Source organism: Hyaena hyaena, unplaced genomic scaffold, assembly GCF_003009895.1.
Source record: "Hyaena hyaena isolate Hyena2069 unplaced genomic scaffold, ASM300989v1 scaffold_175, whole genome shotgun sequence".
In the NCBI taxonomy this organism is placed as follows: Eukaryota; Metazoa; Chordata; class Mammalia; order Carnivora; family Hyaenidae; genus Hyaena; species Hyaena hyaena.
The window spans coordinates 1,054,503-1,073,363 of record NW_024080808.1 but is presented as its reverse complement, the minus strand read 5'-3'; positions in this window follow the sequence as shown (position 1 = coordinate 1,073,363).

Below are 18,861 nucleotides of genomic sequence, written 5' to 3'. Positions count from 1 at the left end.
TCTTGGGCAACTTCCCTTTTACTGTCTGTCTTTATGAGTTTACTCTCAGTACCTCATAGACGTGGAATCATACATTATCTGTCTTTTTGTGACAGGTTTATTTCACTTAGTATCCTCAAGGTTCAGCCATGTTGCAGTATGTGTCAGAATATTCTTCCTTGAGGGTGAATAATATTCCATTCCATTGTATGCCTGTACCGCATTTGGTTCTCCATTCATTCATTGGTTGATGGACACTTCGGTGGCTTCCATCCTTTGGCTATTGTGAATAATGCTGCTATAAACATGGGTGTACAAGTATCTCTTTGAGATCTCTTTGAGATCCTGTTTTCAATTCTTTTGTATATATACCCAGAAGTGGAATTGCTAGATCATATGGTAATCCTATTTTTAATTTTTGGAGGACTTTCCATACTGTTCTCCACAGTAGCTGCACCATTTTACGTTCCCACCAGCGGTCTATAAGGATTCCAACATCTCTATAGCCTTACCAATAGTTGCTATTATTTTTTATAGTAGCCATCTTAGTGGATATGAGATGATACCTCATTGTTTGCATTTCCCTAATGATTAGCGATGTTGAGCATATTTCATGTGCTTATTAGCTACTTGGATGTTTTCTTTGAATGAATGTCTATTCAAGTCCTTTGCCCATTCTTATAATCAGGTTGTTTGGTTTTTTGTTGTTGAGTTGGAACAGTTCTTTATATATTCTGGGATATCAATCCCTTATCAAGGACATGTGTATAAGTCATTAGTTTTTAAGCTGTCAATTCTCTTGCCACTAGCTGAGACTATATTCATGCATTCTCATGGGGAAGGGGACACAGGTGCCGAAACACTGTGTCCCAGTGAAGCCCAGGGAAGCCTGTTCCCATCACAGGCTTCTAATTATAGGTGGTACCAAGCAAGGCCTATTTCACTCTGACAAGTTTCCTAACAGAGGAAGGAGCATGTATTAGCTAGAGTTCTGCAGAGAAACCTGTATATAATAAAATATATTGTATATATACATACATATATAAAATTTGTATATAATACAATATATTATGCATATACATATATTGTATATTACATATTATATACATATATACAACCTATATATGATATAATATATATTATACTTATTATGAGGAATTGGTTCACATGGTGTAGACCTTGACAAGCCCAACATCTGTAGGCTAAGTCAACAGTCTTGAGACCTGGGGAAGCGAGTGATTTAGTTCCAGTCTGAGCCCAAAGGGCTGAGAAACAGAAGAGCCTATATTTCAATTTTAGTCCAAACTCAGGAAAACGCTGATGGTCCAGTTTGAAGCAGTCAGATAGGAGGAGTTCTTTCTTTCTCAGGGGAGGGTCAGCCTTTTGTCCTAGTTAGGCCTTCAACTGATTGGATGAGACTCACCCACATCAGGGTGAGCAATCTGCTTTACTCAGTCTGTCATTGTTTATTTATTTACTTTAATTTTTTAAAATATTTATTTATTTTTGTGAGAGAGAGAGTGAGAGAGCAAGTGAGCATGAGTGGGGGAGGAGCAGAGAGAGAGAGGGAGGTACAGAATCTGAAGCAGGCTCCAGGCTCTGAGCTGTCTGCACAGAGCCTGACACGGGGCTTGAACTCAAAAACCTCGAGATCATAACCTGAACCAAAGTAGGATGCTCAACTGACTGAGCCACGCAGGCACCCCTCAGTCTATCAGTTTAAATGTAATCTCCTCCAGAAACATCCTCACAAACATACCCAGAATAATATTGGACCAAATATCTGGGTACCCTATGGTCCAGTCAAGTTGACACATAAAGTTAGCCATGACATAACACTAATAAATGCTTTCCTTCCCTGTCTTGCTAATTAGTTTGAAAATGAAGAACATTCTCAGGATCATCACTTTCTGGTAGGTTTGTGGTTCAGGTCTGTTCCTGAGCCCTTCCTTAGTATCTGAAGAGATGACCAGACAAGGCATGCCTGAAGGGTTCAAGGAAGGTGCTTCTAGGGCAGATGTTCTCTTTAGTATCATGCAGCCTCACAGAGGGAGTTTTCCCTGAGCTGAATAAACAATGCTTTTTATAACCCCAAATTACTTACCCAAAACAGTGACTGAAGCTTTGTAGTCCCATATAGCTTTACTAAATCATTCCTGGTTTTTAAGACTTGAATTATTTTCTTTCTCTTTCATAACCTGACCATTTCTTGCTCATTATCAGCATTTTCTGACCCTGTCTGAGCCCAAGTAAAGTCCCATAGGACCTAGGGCTTATCATTGTGAATATTGCTTGTTTAGAACCTGTACTTTCAGGTGTTAATAGTATGGATTCTTTGAACAAAAATCTTAATTTTTCATACTAACAATTACTGTTGATCTGAAGCATTAAAAGCTTATGTTCATTTTTGGTTAAGAGGTTCTTACTATTTTGACTGATTCTCTAAGCCCTAGACTGTAAGGCACTAATTTTCATTCATTCATTCATTCATTCATTCATTCAGAGCTATTAAATATGAGGTAATATGCTAACTGTTGGGGTTGTAGTACTGAACTATACACACACAGCCCCTGCCCAGATGGAGATTACATTCTAGTGGGGTTTAGTAAGCTGTATACCTAGTATAGTAAATCTGCACTACACACACACACACACACACACACACACACACACACAAAGAAAAAACAAATAATTATAGATAATGACTCGAGTGAAATCATAAGATAAGCATACATTAATAAATGAACCATTTAATAGTAGATATGTAAAGATAATACAACAGGTGTTATGATAGCGTGGCTTGGGTATGGTCTTTTTTGTTTGTTTTTTGGAAAAATTTCAGCAGTCTGTTTGTTTTTAATTACTTAGTTCTGAGAGTAGACAGTGTGTATATGTTTGTACATACACAACAAAAATCAAAAGGCACAAAAGACTATGTATTGAATTGTAAATTTTCGCCCACCCCTGCCTCTAGCCACCTAGTTTCCCTGTTTAAAGTAGCCACTGTTTCTTACATATTTTTCCACTGTTTCTTACGTGTCTTTGTATAGATGTATGCAAACATATATATTTGTATCATTTAAAAAGAGGAAAAATATCCAAGAGGTTAAAACTCTACCCACAGTTCTGTACCTTTTTCATTTAATAATATGTCTTAAAGATCAGTCCCTATCAGTATGTTTATAATGCTTTATTCCTTTCAATAGCTGCATAGTATTTCACCATGAGACTGTGCTGGGAAGCATTATAGTATAAAAACTAAGAACCTGAGGTTTGAATCCCCACTTTACCACTTATTAGCTATTCCTCTTGGGTTAGTTACCTAAGCTCTCCTTAGTTTTCTCCTCACAAAGTGGACTTTTTGAAAAAAAATTTTTTAACATTTACTTATTTTTGAGAGACAGAGCATGAGTGGGGGAGGGGCAGAGAGAGAGGGAGACACAGAATCCAAAGCAGGCTCCAGGCTCTGAGCTGTCAGCACAGAGCCCGATGCAGGGCTTGAACCCATGAACCCTGAGATCATGACCTGAGCCGAAGACAAATGCTTAACTGACTGAGCCACCCAGGATTCCCCAAAGCAGGCTTAAAATACTTCTTAGCTTATAAGGTTGTTAGGTCCCTAATGCATTTATTTTATCTGTTACTGTGTATAAAATTTATCTAAGGAGCTCTTATTGATGGACATTTAGGGTGTTGTCATCATTTTGCTATTCGAAGCAACACAGCAATAAGTAATCCTGTAGTATATATCATTTCACATATGTACAGGTTTATATTTAGAATGAATTCTTAGAAGTAAAATTGCTGGGTCAAATGGCTAGGTATGTGCATTTAGGTTTTGATGGATATTGCCAACTGGCTGTCTAAAGAATCCTAACTACGGTGTACGAGGATGGGTATGTGGGGTGGAGGCAGGAGTTACTCTAGATTGCATGGTTAAGGAAGGTCACTCAATGGATGTGACATTAAGAATATATCCCAGATGATGAGCCAGCCAGCTGTGTAAGATCCGGAGTCACAATAGCTTGGACTAAGCTCTAAGACCGAAGTGGCAGCCCTGGTGTGTACAAGGACTGTAAAGCAGACTACCGTGGCTAAAGGCTGATGGATGAGGAGGAGGGTGCCCAGCTGCAAGTTGGACAGGAAGGCAGAGTTCATATAGACTGTACTTAGGAGTATGTTCTAAGTGGAATGGAAGCCAAGAGAGGGTCTAAAGGTTGGTTTTATAAGATCACTCAGGTTGTGAGGCAGAGAGTAGACAGTTGGAGGCAAGTGGAAGGAGACAGGGAGATTAGTTAGGAGCTATTCCAGTGACAGACAGGAGAGAGAGCATGAAGCTTAGGTGCCCTGGGTAGTAGTAGAGATGGAGAAAGTAGAGCCTGCAGGCTTTGCTGATGGATTGGATAAAAAAGACTGAGGCGGGGGCGCCTGGGTGGCTTAGTCGGTTAAGCGTCCGACTTTCGCTTAGGTCATGATCTCGCGGTTCGTGGGTTCGAGCCCCGCGTCGGGCTCTGTGCTGACTGCCAGCTCAGAGTCTGGAGCCTGTTTCAGAGTCTGTCACTCCCTCTCTCTCTGACCCTCCCCTGCTCACACTGTCTCTCTCTCTCTCTCTCCTAGAAATAAATAAAACATAAAAAAAAAAAAAAAAAGAAAACAAAGCATTTGTTTAAAAAAAAAAAGACTGAGGGGTGGGAGCAGAGGTGGAGGGAGGAGGAAGACAGGGAGAGAGAGAACTCAAGCTCTCTTGGCTTTGTCACTCACTAGAGGTAAGACCTTGGGCAATGATCTTACCTCTCTGTGCTTCACTGCCCTTTATAAAATGAGAAAAATTATGCCATTCTCATATATGGCGATTATAAATAAGTGACTCAATGTATGTAATGTGCTTTCAGTTTGGGACATGTTGACTCTGAGATGTTTATTGTAATTCCAAGTCCAGTGTTGAATAAGCAGTTGGATATACAAGTCTAGAATTCAAGACAGTGATCAAGGGTAGGGATATAGACTTGAGAGCTGTCTGCTCTAAAGACCATCTACAGGGCATGACACTGCATAAGATCTGCAAGGGAGTGAAGGTAGATAGAGGAGAGCCAAGGACTAAGAATTGAATCATGTTAGCATTAAGCAACTGGGAGAAGTGCAGGACTAACCAAAGAGGAGGACCAGGAACCATCAGTGAGGTTATGTTCAGCTGGTTCTAGAATGGCCTTTTAGGATCCCCCGCAGATGAAATTTCTTTCCCTTTTGTTTCATGTGCCACTCAGGATCTCTTGAATTCTTGAAATTTTTTTGAGAATTCTTCGTACACCAGCAAACAATGCCCAGACTCCATAGCCTATCTGCTAACACGTTGCTTTTATATTTAAGGAGGCGCTTAAACATCAAAATAGGTCAGTTATGCTACCCCATCCCAACCTCGGTGGCTTTTTGCCAAATGGTCACCATCCATACATCCTTTCTTCCTGGAAACGATATAAATCCCCGAGGCTATTTTTGCTCCAAGGAGATTATGGCACAACATATGGAGTCTTCACTCTCCAGGAGCAGAAGTCTTGTCTTTGCTCAAGCTAGCCACTTGCTTCAAGCCACAGGCTTCAGGCAACTGTGAATCCTTGTGATTCATGGGTGACTGTACCAGGCAGCCACAGCATGGAGCAGCTGGTCACAGGAGCATACTAACCTGCTGTTTCCCATAGTCCAGTGCATGGAATTTACCCCATTTGTCATGCTGAATTGGCTCTGTTAATCCTACACAAGTCTCTCTATACAATACATTACCTTGAACCCAGGCAGTAGAATTCTAGAATATTGACATTCTGAGGGTGAATATTTAGTGATTGATATTATAAACTTTTAGCATTATAGATCTTCTCTGTCTTAACCAGAATAAATGTAAAAGAAAAAGAGAAGTTAAAATAAATTATCAAAGAGGCTGCTAAGTTCTTTGATTTAAAAGCATATTCATCTATAAGTCTTTGGTTTAAAAGAAGATTCCTCTGTTAATAAAATAGTTTCTGTTAACTATTCTTTGAGCAACAAGAGAAGTCTTTTAAGGAGATTGAGCCAGTCGCTTATTGTATTGTTTCAGGATAGATAATGTTCTGAGTTATAATAGAATCTCAAAATTAATTTCTATTATCATGGAAACTATTCATAATAATTTCTAGCCAGGCTAGAAATTGAAAAGTTAGTTTTATTATCTGGGTCCGGTGTCTACTCATGTTCTAGGAGAGTGGACATGTGGCCAGTTTTGTTTCAAACCCTGTTGTTGAAAAAAAGTTCCTCCACATGGAAAGAGCCTAAGTGTCCATCAACAGATGAATGGATCAAGAAGATGTGGTTTATCTATACCATGGAATACTACATGGCAATGAGAAACAATGAAATCTGGCCATGTGTAGCAACATGGATGGACCTTGAGCGTGTTATGCTGAGCGAAGTAAGTCAGGCAGAGAGGGACAAATATCATATGTTTGCACGTATAGGAGGATTAGGAGGAACTTGACGGAGGAACAAGGGGGAGAAGAAGGGCGGAAATGGTGGGGGAAAGGGAGAGAGGCAAACCATGAGAGACTCTTGAATGCTGACAAAAACTGAGGACTGATGGATGTGGGGGGGAGGAGGGATGGGCATGGAGGAGGGCACTTTGGGGATGAGCACTGAGTGTTATGTAGAAACTAATTTGACAATAAACTATTTGTAAAAAAAATAAATAAATAAATAAATTTTTAAAAATGTTAAAAAAAAAAAGAAAAAAAGTTCCTCCTTAAATCAAACAGGGTTGATTTTGCCTATTGGCATTTATTGTTTTTTTAAAATCTGACTAAGTTTAGGTTTATTAGCCATAGTGCTCAGAATCCCATTTATCTGTCTAGATGCCAGAGTAGCATTGGCATGTTAGAAGGGAGGGGGCCTGACTTAGCAGATCCGTGGGCCGTGCCACATGGTACTTATTGACCCCAGCAAAGTACTTGAATCTTGCTAATCTTCTGTTTCTTCATCTCTGTCACGGGGGCAGTAACCTGTGAGACGGCTTCCCGATGCTTGGGAGCATGGAGCCATGGCCACTGTTATTTTCACTGTCGCCATTCTCCTCTCCTCCGGTTTGCACTGCAGTCTTGCAGATGTAAGAGAAGAAACAGTGTGGTTGAGCCTCGGCGAAATATCTCAGCATCTTTGCTTCTCACGTGCATGCTGTGCCCTTACCTAAAACATCTTGCCTCCCTCTAACCAGACCTTCTGTCTCACGTTAGGCATCCGGGTTGGGGATGAGAGGATATAGAGGAGGTAGGGGGTAGCCAGCCCTGCCAGAGGGGTCACATGAAGCGGTAGTGGCCATCATGGCCCGATAGGGTGGGGTTGGTGGTTCCCTTCCTTCCCTTGAGGAGGGCTCCGCACAGTCAGAATGCCTCAGCGTTTCTATAGAGACCTGCTTCCCTGTGTTCAACCCTGGGGTGTTCTGGTTATTTTTCCTTTGCTTTGGGATTACAAACAAGTCAGTTTATATCACATGGCTTCCATTTCCTCTGGTGCCTGCTACTTGGCTACCTTGATTAGATGTTTTAAATGTCATACGGGTGTTGATACACACACACACACACACATGCACATGCACACACACGCTACTAGGTTCTAGTTCTAATACAACTGGGTCACTGATGAGGTTATAGAGAGGTCTAGCATTCTGCTGTTGACAAACGACTCCCTTTTAAATGCCAAATCCTCGCAATTCTGTTCATGTTTAACAGGATATGTCTGGCCAAAAAAGTTGGCCTGCATTGGCCAATTAAAGCAAAAAACTTGTGTTTGATTAAAAAAAAAAAAGTAATCTGCGTATTTCATTTTCTGTGTGTCTTTAAGTCATCATATGCAAAACCTGTTACCCTAAGCAGGTCAAGGAACAGAGTGACTTGTGTGGGTCTTCCCCCAATCAAACAAAACAAAATGTGTGAGTACTGCGTTTACTGTTTCCTCAGAAATGTTCTCTTTCCATCTCTTTTGCTACCCTCCTTACCTCTCTCAGTCTCCATCTCTCTCTTTCTCATAATAGCATCTGGCAGTTTTTGTGCCATGGATTTCCATGGCTTACTTTGGTTTTGTAAATTCTTTTTCATGACCATAAAGATCTCATATCAGTATTTGGGCTGTAAGAAGTCCCGGTTGACACAGATTCAATTATTTATTGATTTAGAAGAAGAAAAATACGGAATGACAAAGACAGCGTCAGGACGTATGCATCTCATTTTGGTTGATGGTCTTTTAAGGCAAGCCTGTCTGGGGACTCCTCACTGAGGCAAGCTGTTCCCAGTGGAAGGGGCCCCTTTTCTGAATTTATTCTTATGTTGGGGTGGTCGCTTAATTGTGAAGAAGTTGGCAGTTCTGTTTGCAGACTTTGTGGCTTTCATTAGCAGTCTGGTGATGACAGCATTCGCGGTTTCCTCCTGTCAGTGCTCACAGGAGTGGCGCTGAATGCTCAGAGGTGTCATAAGGTTTTTGGGGTGACAGCAGTTTCATCCGTGTGCTCTCGCCCCAGCCTTTACCTGTCACAGCAGCAGGGTCGAAGGAGAGCGTTGCTGATTAGTGTGTCTGGTGCACCAGGGTGTGATCTCTGTTGATTTCCCAACAGTTACACTCTCCTTGCTTTCTACTGGCCTTTGCCTTACACCCAGACTGTGTTTTGTCTTCCATTATGAAGGATATCCTTTTGGTCTTTCCCACTAGGATTCTTGCGGGTTTCTTCTCAGGGTCTATAACTTCATCCCACCCCTGCCCTTGAGCTTCTGCTGTCTTTGGTTCACCCTTTCAGTCCTGCTGAATAAAAGCCCGGCTTTCACTTCCTGATGCTTTTATCTTCTCTCAACAGTCTATTGAAAAGAAAAGTATGTGCTCAGAGAGAATTGGACTTAATGATGAATTAAACTGTCGTTCGTTTCCCCATCTACAAAATGGGGATAATAGTATTCCTTATCTTGTGGTTGGGTTATTGTCGGGTTGAACAAGATTAAAACATATAAAGTATTCAGAGTAGTTCCAGGTATATATGATCATCACTCAATAAAGACATGATCTCCTTCGTCACCAACGTCAGTAGGAATACACTGGGTCTACAACCATGGAGCACTTGTAAATTTTGATTTTATGATTATGTGTTAGGCCCTACAAATCACTATCCGTCTCCTCTGAAATGCATTTCATATGGTGCCAGTTTTCCCTTCTGTATGATATTCTGGATTTTCAAGGAATAATCTTTTTGTTCCTTCTTTTCTGCAGCTGCGCTATGCTTATCACTTTTCCACATTACATTTGACAGAGCAGTATTATAAAGGGCACTGCATTTGATCTTTGTAACAGCACTCTGAGAGGGGGACATTATGCTCTCCACTTTACATATGATAACATTTCAACTCTGAGAGAGTCCATGTTTTGCTTAAGATAACCAGCCAATAGGAGGCAGGCCCATGCCTCACCCCTTCTGACTCCAAGTCCAGTGTAGTTTCTATGTGGAGACACTTTGTGTATGGAAAAGCAATGGCATTTAATTTTCTATCTGGGTTTTTATCAAGAAGTCATTAAATTTTAAGTTCCTGGGAGGTAGATAGTAGCTCCAAGTCTCTGTCTAAAATGTATTTACTGGGGCACCTGGGTGGCTCAGTTGGTTGAGCGTCCGACTTTTGATTTCAGCTCAGGTCACAATCCCATGGTTTGTGTGTTCAAGCCCCACGTCAAGCTCTGTGCTGGCAGTGTAGAGCCTGCTTAAGATTCTCTGTTTCCCTCTCTCTCTCTGCCCTTCTCCCCTCATGATCTGTCTCTCTCTATATATATATATATCTCTCTCTCCCCCCCCCCTTAAAAATAAATTTAAAAATAAAGAAATAAAATGCATTTACCTCTTCTTCTCCACATACTATGGCTTGGACTTATTTACTGAGGGTTTCTTTTCGAACATCTCACTGAGGGGCAGGACTAAAGTCATGAAAATATGGACGAAGCTTTGTCTAGGCTGGAAGAGTAGTGCTAAGAGAATCCAACACAAGTGGATTCCACTCAACGAGCAGGGTACCAGGTATTCCTGGGGACTTGGAAGTGGGAAGTGGCTGTTGATAACCTGACATAACTGCTGCCCTCAAATTGGTCTGGCATTGGCCATCTGTAGAAGGATCCTTTTCAATCCATCTGGTACTTACTCTGGCCCCAAATCCAGGCAAATCTTTGCTCAGTCAGCAGACATTCACTCAATACTAGCTATGTGCCTGGTTCTGTGTTAGTCACTGAAATAACAGGGATGAAAGATTCAGTTGCATGGACAATCCAACTTCCTCGTTCCTGGTTGGGAGGTGGGGGAGGAGGGAAAAGAAAGGGGAGGGTCAGAGAGTCAGATGAAGAGAAAAGCATTCTGAGTCAAGGGAAAGCAAGTCTCCTCTAACCAAACCTACAAATCCTGCATTTCTGGACATGGTATCATAATTCTGTGAGCATTAGTAAATACAAGGACGTGCATCACATAGTGTCACTGGCCTGCCAGAGCCTCTGAATGATGGAGAGCCCAGCAGGGAGCCCAACATGTGGTCGGAAAGTCCTGGACTATACAGGAAAATAACTTCCTCTCCGCAAAGGCCTCAATGTGGTTTACTGATGCAACTGGATCTTTAGTTCCTCTAGTATGTGTATAGGAGGGCAGATGTTCAGTAAGAATAAAGCATTGGATCAGTGAGGGACTTGGTAAAAGTCATTACAAGAACAGGCAAGAGCAAGGGAGTTAGAACCCTGCTCCAAGAGCCCCATCCTTTAAACAAAATGTGATATATAGTAGAATATTATTCAGCCATAAAAAAGAAGGAAATCTTGCATTTTGTGACAACATGGAAGGACCTTGAGGGCATTAGGCTAAGTGAAATAAGTCAGACAGAGGAAGATAAATAATGTATGATCTCAATTATAGAATTATAGAATCTAAATACAAAGTGCAACAAACCTCATAAAGAGGTCAGATTTGTGGTTACTGGAGGCAGGGGTTGGGAGTGAAGGTGGCCAAAGGGGACAAACTTCCAGTTATAAGATCAATAAATCTTTATCATGGACTTAATGGGGATGAAATGTACAGCATGGAGACTTAGTTAACAATGCTATTTTATGTATTGTGTATTATGTATTATGTATTAGAAAGATGCTAACGGAATAGATCTTAAAAGTTCTCAGAACAAGAGGGGCGCCTGGGTGGCTCAGTTGGTCAAGCATCTGACTCTTGATTTTGGCTCAGGTCATGGTCTCATGGTTCAGTAGATGGAGCCCCAAGTCGGGCTCTGCACTGGCAGCGTGGAGCCTGCTTGGGATTCTCTCTCCTCTCTCTGTGCTCCTCCCTCACTCATGCTGTCTCTGTCTCTCTCAAAATAAATAAGTAAACTTAAGAAAAAAAGAAATAAAAAAAATTCTCAGAACAAAAAAAAATTTGTAATGACATATGGTGATGGATGTTAACTAAACTTACTGTGGTAATCATTCCACAGTATGTAAAAATATGAAATCATTATGCTGTACACCTAAAATGAATAAAATGTTATATGCCTATCACATCTCAATTAAAAACAAACCTCCATCCCCTGCTTTACTCCCTTTCCTTCTGCTCCTCTTCAGCAGATCTATTATGAAAAAGAAGTGTTAGGGAAGAGGAACAAGGAATACATCCTTCGGAATTGTTTGCCCCCGTTGTGAAAGGCCCTGAGTAAGCTCATTGTTCATCTAACTCCATGCAAATAAGTTGACTGTGAACCTCCTTAACTCGGTTGTTGGTCACAGTAAGTGCATGACTCACACCCTGGATTGTTTGGTTTCAGAATTCAAACCTGTTCCTTTGGGTTTGTCCCCAAACCAGACCCCAGGCAAATGTGTGCTCTGTATGGATGCACCAGCCTCAAGCGAGGAAGTCCCCTGGGCCCAGAGGTTCAGAGCTTGAGCTCTCAGTAGGTTGTTGTTGTTATTATTTCAAGCAAGCATTTTTAAATATCCTAGAAATGCCTTGACGATGGATCTAGATAGTTTAATTTCCATTTAAGCCAGTAGGCAGGGGTTGGTATGCTGTTTGGAGTTTTGTGGTGTTACAAAACACTCGAGAAATATGTGTGGCAAAGTATTCCAGGTATGTTTAAATTGTCAGTTATTGCTTATTCTGTTGTGCCTTCAAAGAATGTTTTTGTTAAAGAGAATATTGAGAAAACTACCTTCTTGAGATATGAAAAGAAATTACTCACAAGCTTTTTTTTCTCTGTCTCACTTTTGGTGTAGAGAATAGAGGCTCTCCACCAGTGGAAAGGAGAAAAGAGGGGGCTTTAATGAAGGAGCAGGCCCCGGGCTTCACACTGGGCTGGAAAGGTGGGCAACCCTGGGGCGGGGGGCGGGGGCTGTCAGAATAAGTTCTCATTTTGGCACCTAGCTGGAGAAAACATCAAAGTCACTGGGTGATCAGGAGATTTGAGAGAAAAACCACATCTCCCAGCCATGATTCAGGGTAAGCTAAACACAAAGTAGAGCTCTTGTTAGGAGACTTCACCATTCCACAGTATGTTCCACACACATTCATTAAATCTGAGCTACTCAGCCCTTACTGCTCGAGAGAATGGAGCCGGGAGGTGTGTCTTTTTCTTAGGTTCTGAACTTAGAGTAAATGTAGATCATTGCAGAGATGAGCACTTACAATCAAATTTTGGGATGGGTACTGTGTTTGTATTGTAATAGATTACAAAAATGGCTAAAGTTAGTGTGGAAGGTTCTAAATTGTGCCTGGTTTATTAATTTAAATTTTAGCTGATGTTACCTAACTTTTATTGAGCACTTATTAGGTACCAGGCATTTGGCTATGAACTTGACATAGATTATCTCATTTAAACCTCACAGTTCTATTAAATTGATAGATATTCTTTTTAATTGCAACATTATAGATGAGAAAAAGAAGGCATAAAGACTTTACATGCAATCAGTCTCACAGTTATTAAGTGGAGGAGTCAAATTCAGGCAGAAAACTGCTGAGTTCCTGATCTTAAGCCCTGCCCAACCCAATCCTCCGTGTGGACCTGGGTGCAGGGTTCAGTTACAGTGCTCAACTTTAGTTCTAGCCGAGTCATGTCTAACGCTGTGGTACCTTCATGATTATGATTCTGGTCTTAGATCAACATATGAGTGGTGTGTAGAACAAGAGACAGGCAACGTGATATGATTAAAAAAAAAAAAAAAAAAAAGCAAAAACCAAAAAGCCCAAGAACTGAGGGTGAGCCTTGCTCCATTATCAATAAGCTTGATGATGTGGGCAAACTTCAACCTCTCTGGGCCTCTGTTTCTTCATCTGCAGTGTGACTGAGTCATACCACATGAGAGCCTACTGTCATCTGGCAATAGCGCACCCCAATGTAGGAAAAGGTAGCGGAAGCTGCTATCAGGTGACAGTCAATGAAATGGATACCAAAGGTTAATGGTCCAGTAATATAGATTTATTTATTTATTTTTAATTTTTTTAACGGTTATTTTTGGGACAGAGAGAGACAAAGCACAAGCTGGGGAAGGGCAGAGAGAGAGGGAGACCCAGAATCCGAAGCAGTCTCCAGGCTCTGAGCTGTCGGCACAGAGCCTGATGTGGGGCTCAAATCCACCAACAATGAGATCATGACCTGAGCTGAAGTTGGACGCTCAACCACCCAGGTGCCCCCAAAGGATTTATTACTTTTAAGTTCACTTGTAGGCCTAGTGCAGTTAAAAGAATGACAAAATATGTACAAAAGTAAGTTTGAACAAGGCTCAAGGATTTAAAGTGAGAAAGTAAAATCTCATTTCTCTGCCTCAGCCTCAACCACAGTCCCACTGACCAGACATAACTAATGTTGAATTTTCTCCTTTCAGAAATTGGCTATACATATATAACTATGCACATCTGTGATATGAATTTATGAAACAATCTGCTAATTTCTTTAAACTTTCTTTTTTTTTTTTAATATTTTTATTTATTTCTAGGAGAGAGAGACAGCATGAGCAGGGGAGGTTCAGAGAGAGAGGGAGTCACAGATTGAAACAGGCTCCAGGCTCTGAGCTGGCAGTCAGCACAGAGCCCGACGCGGGGCTCGAACCCACGAACCGCGAGATCATGACCCAAGCGAAAGTTGGACGCTTAACCGACTAAGCCACCCAGGCGCCCCTCTTTAAACTTTCTTAATTGCAAAAACAATATGCGACTAAAGGCACTTGTAAAAAAATCTTCAAACAAAACTCATTTTTAAAAAAGCACAGGACTTAAAAAAATTTTTTTAAAAGAGAAAAAAAATAAAAAAGCCCAAGACTTTAAATTAATGCATATTAAATTTTATTCCCTCTCACTGAAAAATGAATAAGGCGCTGTGCTGGAGAACACATTTGAATTGTGAAACTATAACTGTCAACATTATGGAAGCATCAAAGTATTAAAATAAGCTTCCATTTTGCCTTAGATCTTCTTAGAAAATGACAACAAAAGTCATCGAAGGCAATTCTTGCTTAAAAGTACTTTCATATGATGAAAATTTGAGGTCAAGCATGTTTCTCCATTTCCCTCTAAATGAGTTTAGACTGTTTGGAAGTGTAATGTTTTGAAAAACCTCTGAAGAGGGCATCTTATATCTTTTCTTTTTGTTTGTTTTTCATATCGTTGGTGGGATTTTCTTGTATAATTATGTGATTCTTTTGTTTCCCAAAATGAATTTAAAAATCGGTTTTAGGGGAAATTAGTCTCAGTACTCCATTCTTTATATTGTTACTCTGTGTCTTACTGTAGGTCAGTAACTCTTATAAAACTATATAATTTGGGGCCATGTAATTTTGACTCCATTCTACATGAGAGACAAAGTATGTGGTGTCAGGGTTCGCTTCCTCATGTCGTGGATGCTTGTTGGTGCCTTAGAGCCATGGGGGGGGGTCCTCCCCTCCTGGGTTCTGCTTGGCATTATTAATGCCTATTAATCATTATTAATGATTGCCATTATTATTAATGATTCCATTTGTTTTCACATGAGGGAATCCTGCCTTAGGGAGGCTGAACCCATATCCTGTGTCCAAACAAATGAGAGCCAGTTGAAGATATTTTCAATACTGTCTGTTCAAGAAAAGGCCTACTGGCTTCTCTACCAGAGCTGCCCCCAAGAGAGGGGCCAGCTGCAGCCCAGGTGTGCTTCCCAGGTGCTGGCGCTAGAAACACTTGGGGGGCTTCTTCTTCAAACACAAATGGGTACTCCCTGGCCCCCTGCTAGAGCTTTTCTGATACAGTAGGTCCAGAGTGTGGCCCAAGAATTTGCAAGTTCCCAGGTGAGGTTGCTACTGTTGGTCCAAGATGCACACTTTGAGAATCATGGGCTTAGTACCTTCAAAAGCCATAGCAGAGAAGAACAGATGACAGGTGTGGCAGAATTAATATGCTGGCTTTGGCTAGTAAGCATACATGGCCCCCTCTGAATTTCAGCTACTGAAGGCAGGAAGAACTATCTCGGGCTCCAAATGTGTGGAATATGTATTCTCATTTTATTTGTTCACTGGCATGATGAACTTTTAAGCAATCAGTACAAAATGATGTCCACATGTGCTTTGAATTAGAAATCTTTTTTCTATTATTGTTTTGTTTTTCAGATTTTCTAAAAGACTAGTATGATTAGTTGTAGCCTGCCCATTTAACCACTTTCCACATTTCACTTTTAAAATGAAATCATCCTTCTTGCATTTAACTAATGGAAAGTTGTTCAGCTTGCCAAGCAAGGTTCCACGGTTCCTGAAATAAATTTTCCAAAGAACTGGAAACTCTATGCAGCTTTTATACAAGAAGCAGAATAGAAATGTTCAAATTTATGTTACTTTGATACATATTTTCCATGATTTGATATTTAAGTAATATCCATCACTGTATCTGAAGACATTCACTTGACTCTGTAAGATGCGCAGTTTGCCTTTGAGATTTCTTCTTCATCTGGCTTTTAATCTCAAGTGTTATTTAAATTTATTTTGTTCACAAGTAGCTAAATTGATATCGTTAGCTGACATTAATGAGTGATCATCATATACCAACCATGGCTGAGAGAGATTGATGGGTCTGATCCCATTTAATTATCACAAGTCTATGAGGAAGACAGTTATCATTTTCTCCACTTTACAGGTGCTTACACTGAAAATGAAGGATTAAATAACTTGCCCAAGATCCCTCAGGACAAGAACTCAGAGGCAGGGTAACTCCAAGGCCCAGGTGCTTTCCTGCTATGCAGCCACCCTCATTAAAACATGCTTTTGGAAGAGCCATTGGTGCTCGGCATCATTAAGTATTGGCTTTGCCCGCAAGAGCATTCAGCCTAAAACAGTCAACCTTACTGAGCAGATAGTGAAGGCATAAAAACTAATTAAGCACTGAAAAAAAAAATAAAGATTGAATAGTTATATATAAATATTCCCTCTGCACAGGAAACTTTCATGAAGGGAAAGTCATGTTTATGTGTGCTGAGGACAAGAGTATGGAATGTATCCTTCCCTTAAAGTTAGGGTACTACTACTACTGAAGGCATTCTTCCCCTCTCAGGGAAGAAAGTTTCAGGAGCTCCCTAATGTTGAGACATGATGTCTTGGTAAAACTCGGTTGAAAGGGCTTGTTGGTTATGGGATTCATTGTCCCAGAACCATCTGTTTGGGGAGTTGAGTAAATTTTCCAGAGGGGATAGGTTCCAGCACTGCCCAGTAGAGCTTTCTGTGATGATGGAAATGAACGGCAGGGTACCCGCTAGCCACATGTGGCCACTGAGCACTTAATACGTGGCTAGTGCAGCTGAGGAACTGAATTCTTTGTTGTATTAAATTTTAGTTAATTGCAGTGTAAATAGCTATGTGTGGTTAGTGGCTATCATATTGGACAGTATAGGGACAGTAGAAGGCAATAAAAGGACAAAGTAGTGGGAGGCAGGAATGGAGTCTGACATGGATGCACTTGAACTTGGGTATAGAAAGAAACCCTTGCCAGCCCTCGTAATGGGCTCTTGTACAGCAGTATGAGGAAGCTAAGAGACCAGTGGAGGCATAGGATTTCAGACCTGAGATGACCAGGACAGAAGCAGAACTCTGAATAAAGGGAGGAAGAAGAAAGGGGGCAAAAGTGAGGCATCCGTGATAGGGGATGTGGTGGGATTTGGCACCTGACTGATTGTGGGTGGGAGCTGCTGATTGGAGGTTGGCAGCTGCTTCAAGGTTTCCAGCCTGGTGATAGGAAAACAGCTCAATTTTGCAGAGTCTAATTTGTGTTGGCATGAAGCATCTAGCTTGAGATGCCTTGTAGACAGAGTGTGTATCCTGAGGCTGGATCAGAGAGACAGGTGTAGGTGGATAAATAGATTAAACATTTGCATAGAGATAATATTTAGTCCATGTGCACAGATAAGATTCAGAGTTATATATTTTAAAAAATGGCAGGAAAGTCAGCATGAGTGGAGTTGGATGAGCAAGGCAAAGTGTGGTTGGAAATAAAAGTTAGAGAGGTAGCCTTGTAGGTTACAGGGCTACCAGGAGCCATACCTTGGGCTTATAAAACCTTGGGCTATCTTCTAAGTGTGACAGGACGCCTTGGAAAGTTTGAGAAAGATAATGAGTTTCACTGGGCTTTGTAAATGACCACTCCAAATGGAGTACAGAGAAGGAGTGGAAGCCGGGAGCTCAGTTGGGTTACTCCAGTATTCCGGGTGAGGGATGCTGGTGGCTTGGACCAGCATAGCAGTGGTGGATATAGAGACAAGTGGTTGGATTCCAGAGATATATTTTCAAAGCAGAGTCATCAGAATTTGTTGTTGGATGAGATGCATGGTGTGAGAGAGAGGAGTCAGCGATGATTTCGAGCTTTTGCCCTAAGCGATTGAGTAGTGCCATTTGTTGTGATGGGAAACCCTGAAGAAGTACCGGGTTTGCAGCCACAATCAAAAATTCAGTTTCAGACGTGTTGAGCTAGAGATGCCTATTAGACATCCTAGTGGGGTTTCAAGTGGGCTGTTGGACATGTGATTCTGGAGTTGTCTCATGATTTGATGAGTTAGGGTTTGCAGAGGTCTTTAGGGGGAAGGAAGGGGCCAGAAGAGAAAGAGAAGCTGAGTGATAAGAGTATTCAAGAGTGGGACGGAGGTTTAGGAAATGGGAAGTTACAGGATCCTGTTTTGGAATGGAGGTGCTGACCTAGGGGAGGACACGCCATTCTGGTTATGGTGTTGTTGAAATAGAAAAGGTGTTTTTTGAAGAGACCAGTGTAGTGGGGGGGTGGGGGGTGGAGGGATCACTGGGAGAAAGGTCCACACTGGGAGGCTTTGGTGTGTTCTCAAAGAAGGGAGAAAGGAGGGAAAGCAAGAGTCGAAGATGGAGCTCAAGTCAAGGTTTAGGAGGGTTCCAAGAGAGCACATGGGTAGAAGTCAAGCTACAGCATGACTTTGTTATGTATAAGTCAGTTTTTGCCTGCTCCTTGTGCATAGAAGCATTTTTAGGCTATTTAATCAAATTTTTATGCCTCGGGGTTGAATAACAGAGTGGGAAGTGTTGACTTAAATTGTTTTTTCAAGCAAGCATAAATGTCAGAATTTAGGAGAATTGTATGCTGAAAAAAGAGTAGTTTATTTTAGAAGAGGGAACTTTTTTCTAGTTTTTCTTATTTGCCTATAAGGATTTGTCACACAGAATCATCTTGCCTGCTTTTATAAATGTAGGATTTCCATTTACATGGAAATGCGTACTTCACATTTTTTCCCCCATCAAAATGGCCAGTGTTGAAATATTCAGTATTCTAGTTTATTCTTGCTTCTAGTCTATTCAGGCTTTTAACCATTAGACTGTTTGCTATTAAAAAAAACTCAGGGGACGCCTGGATGG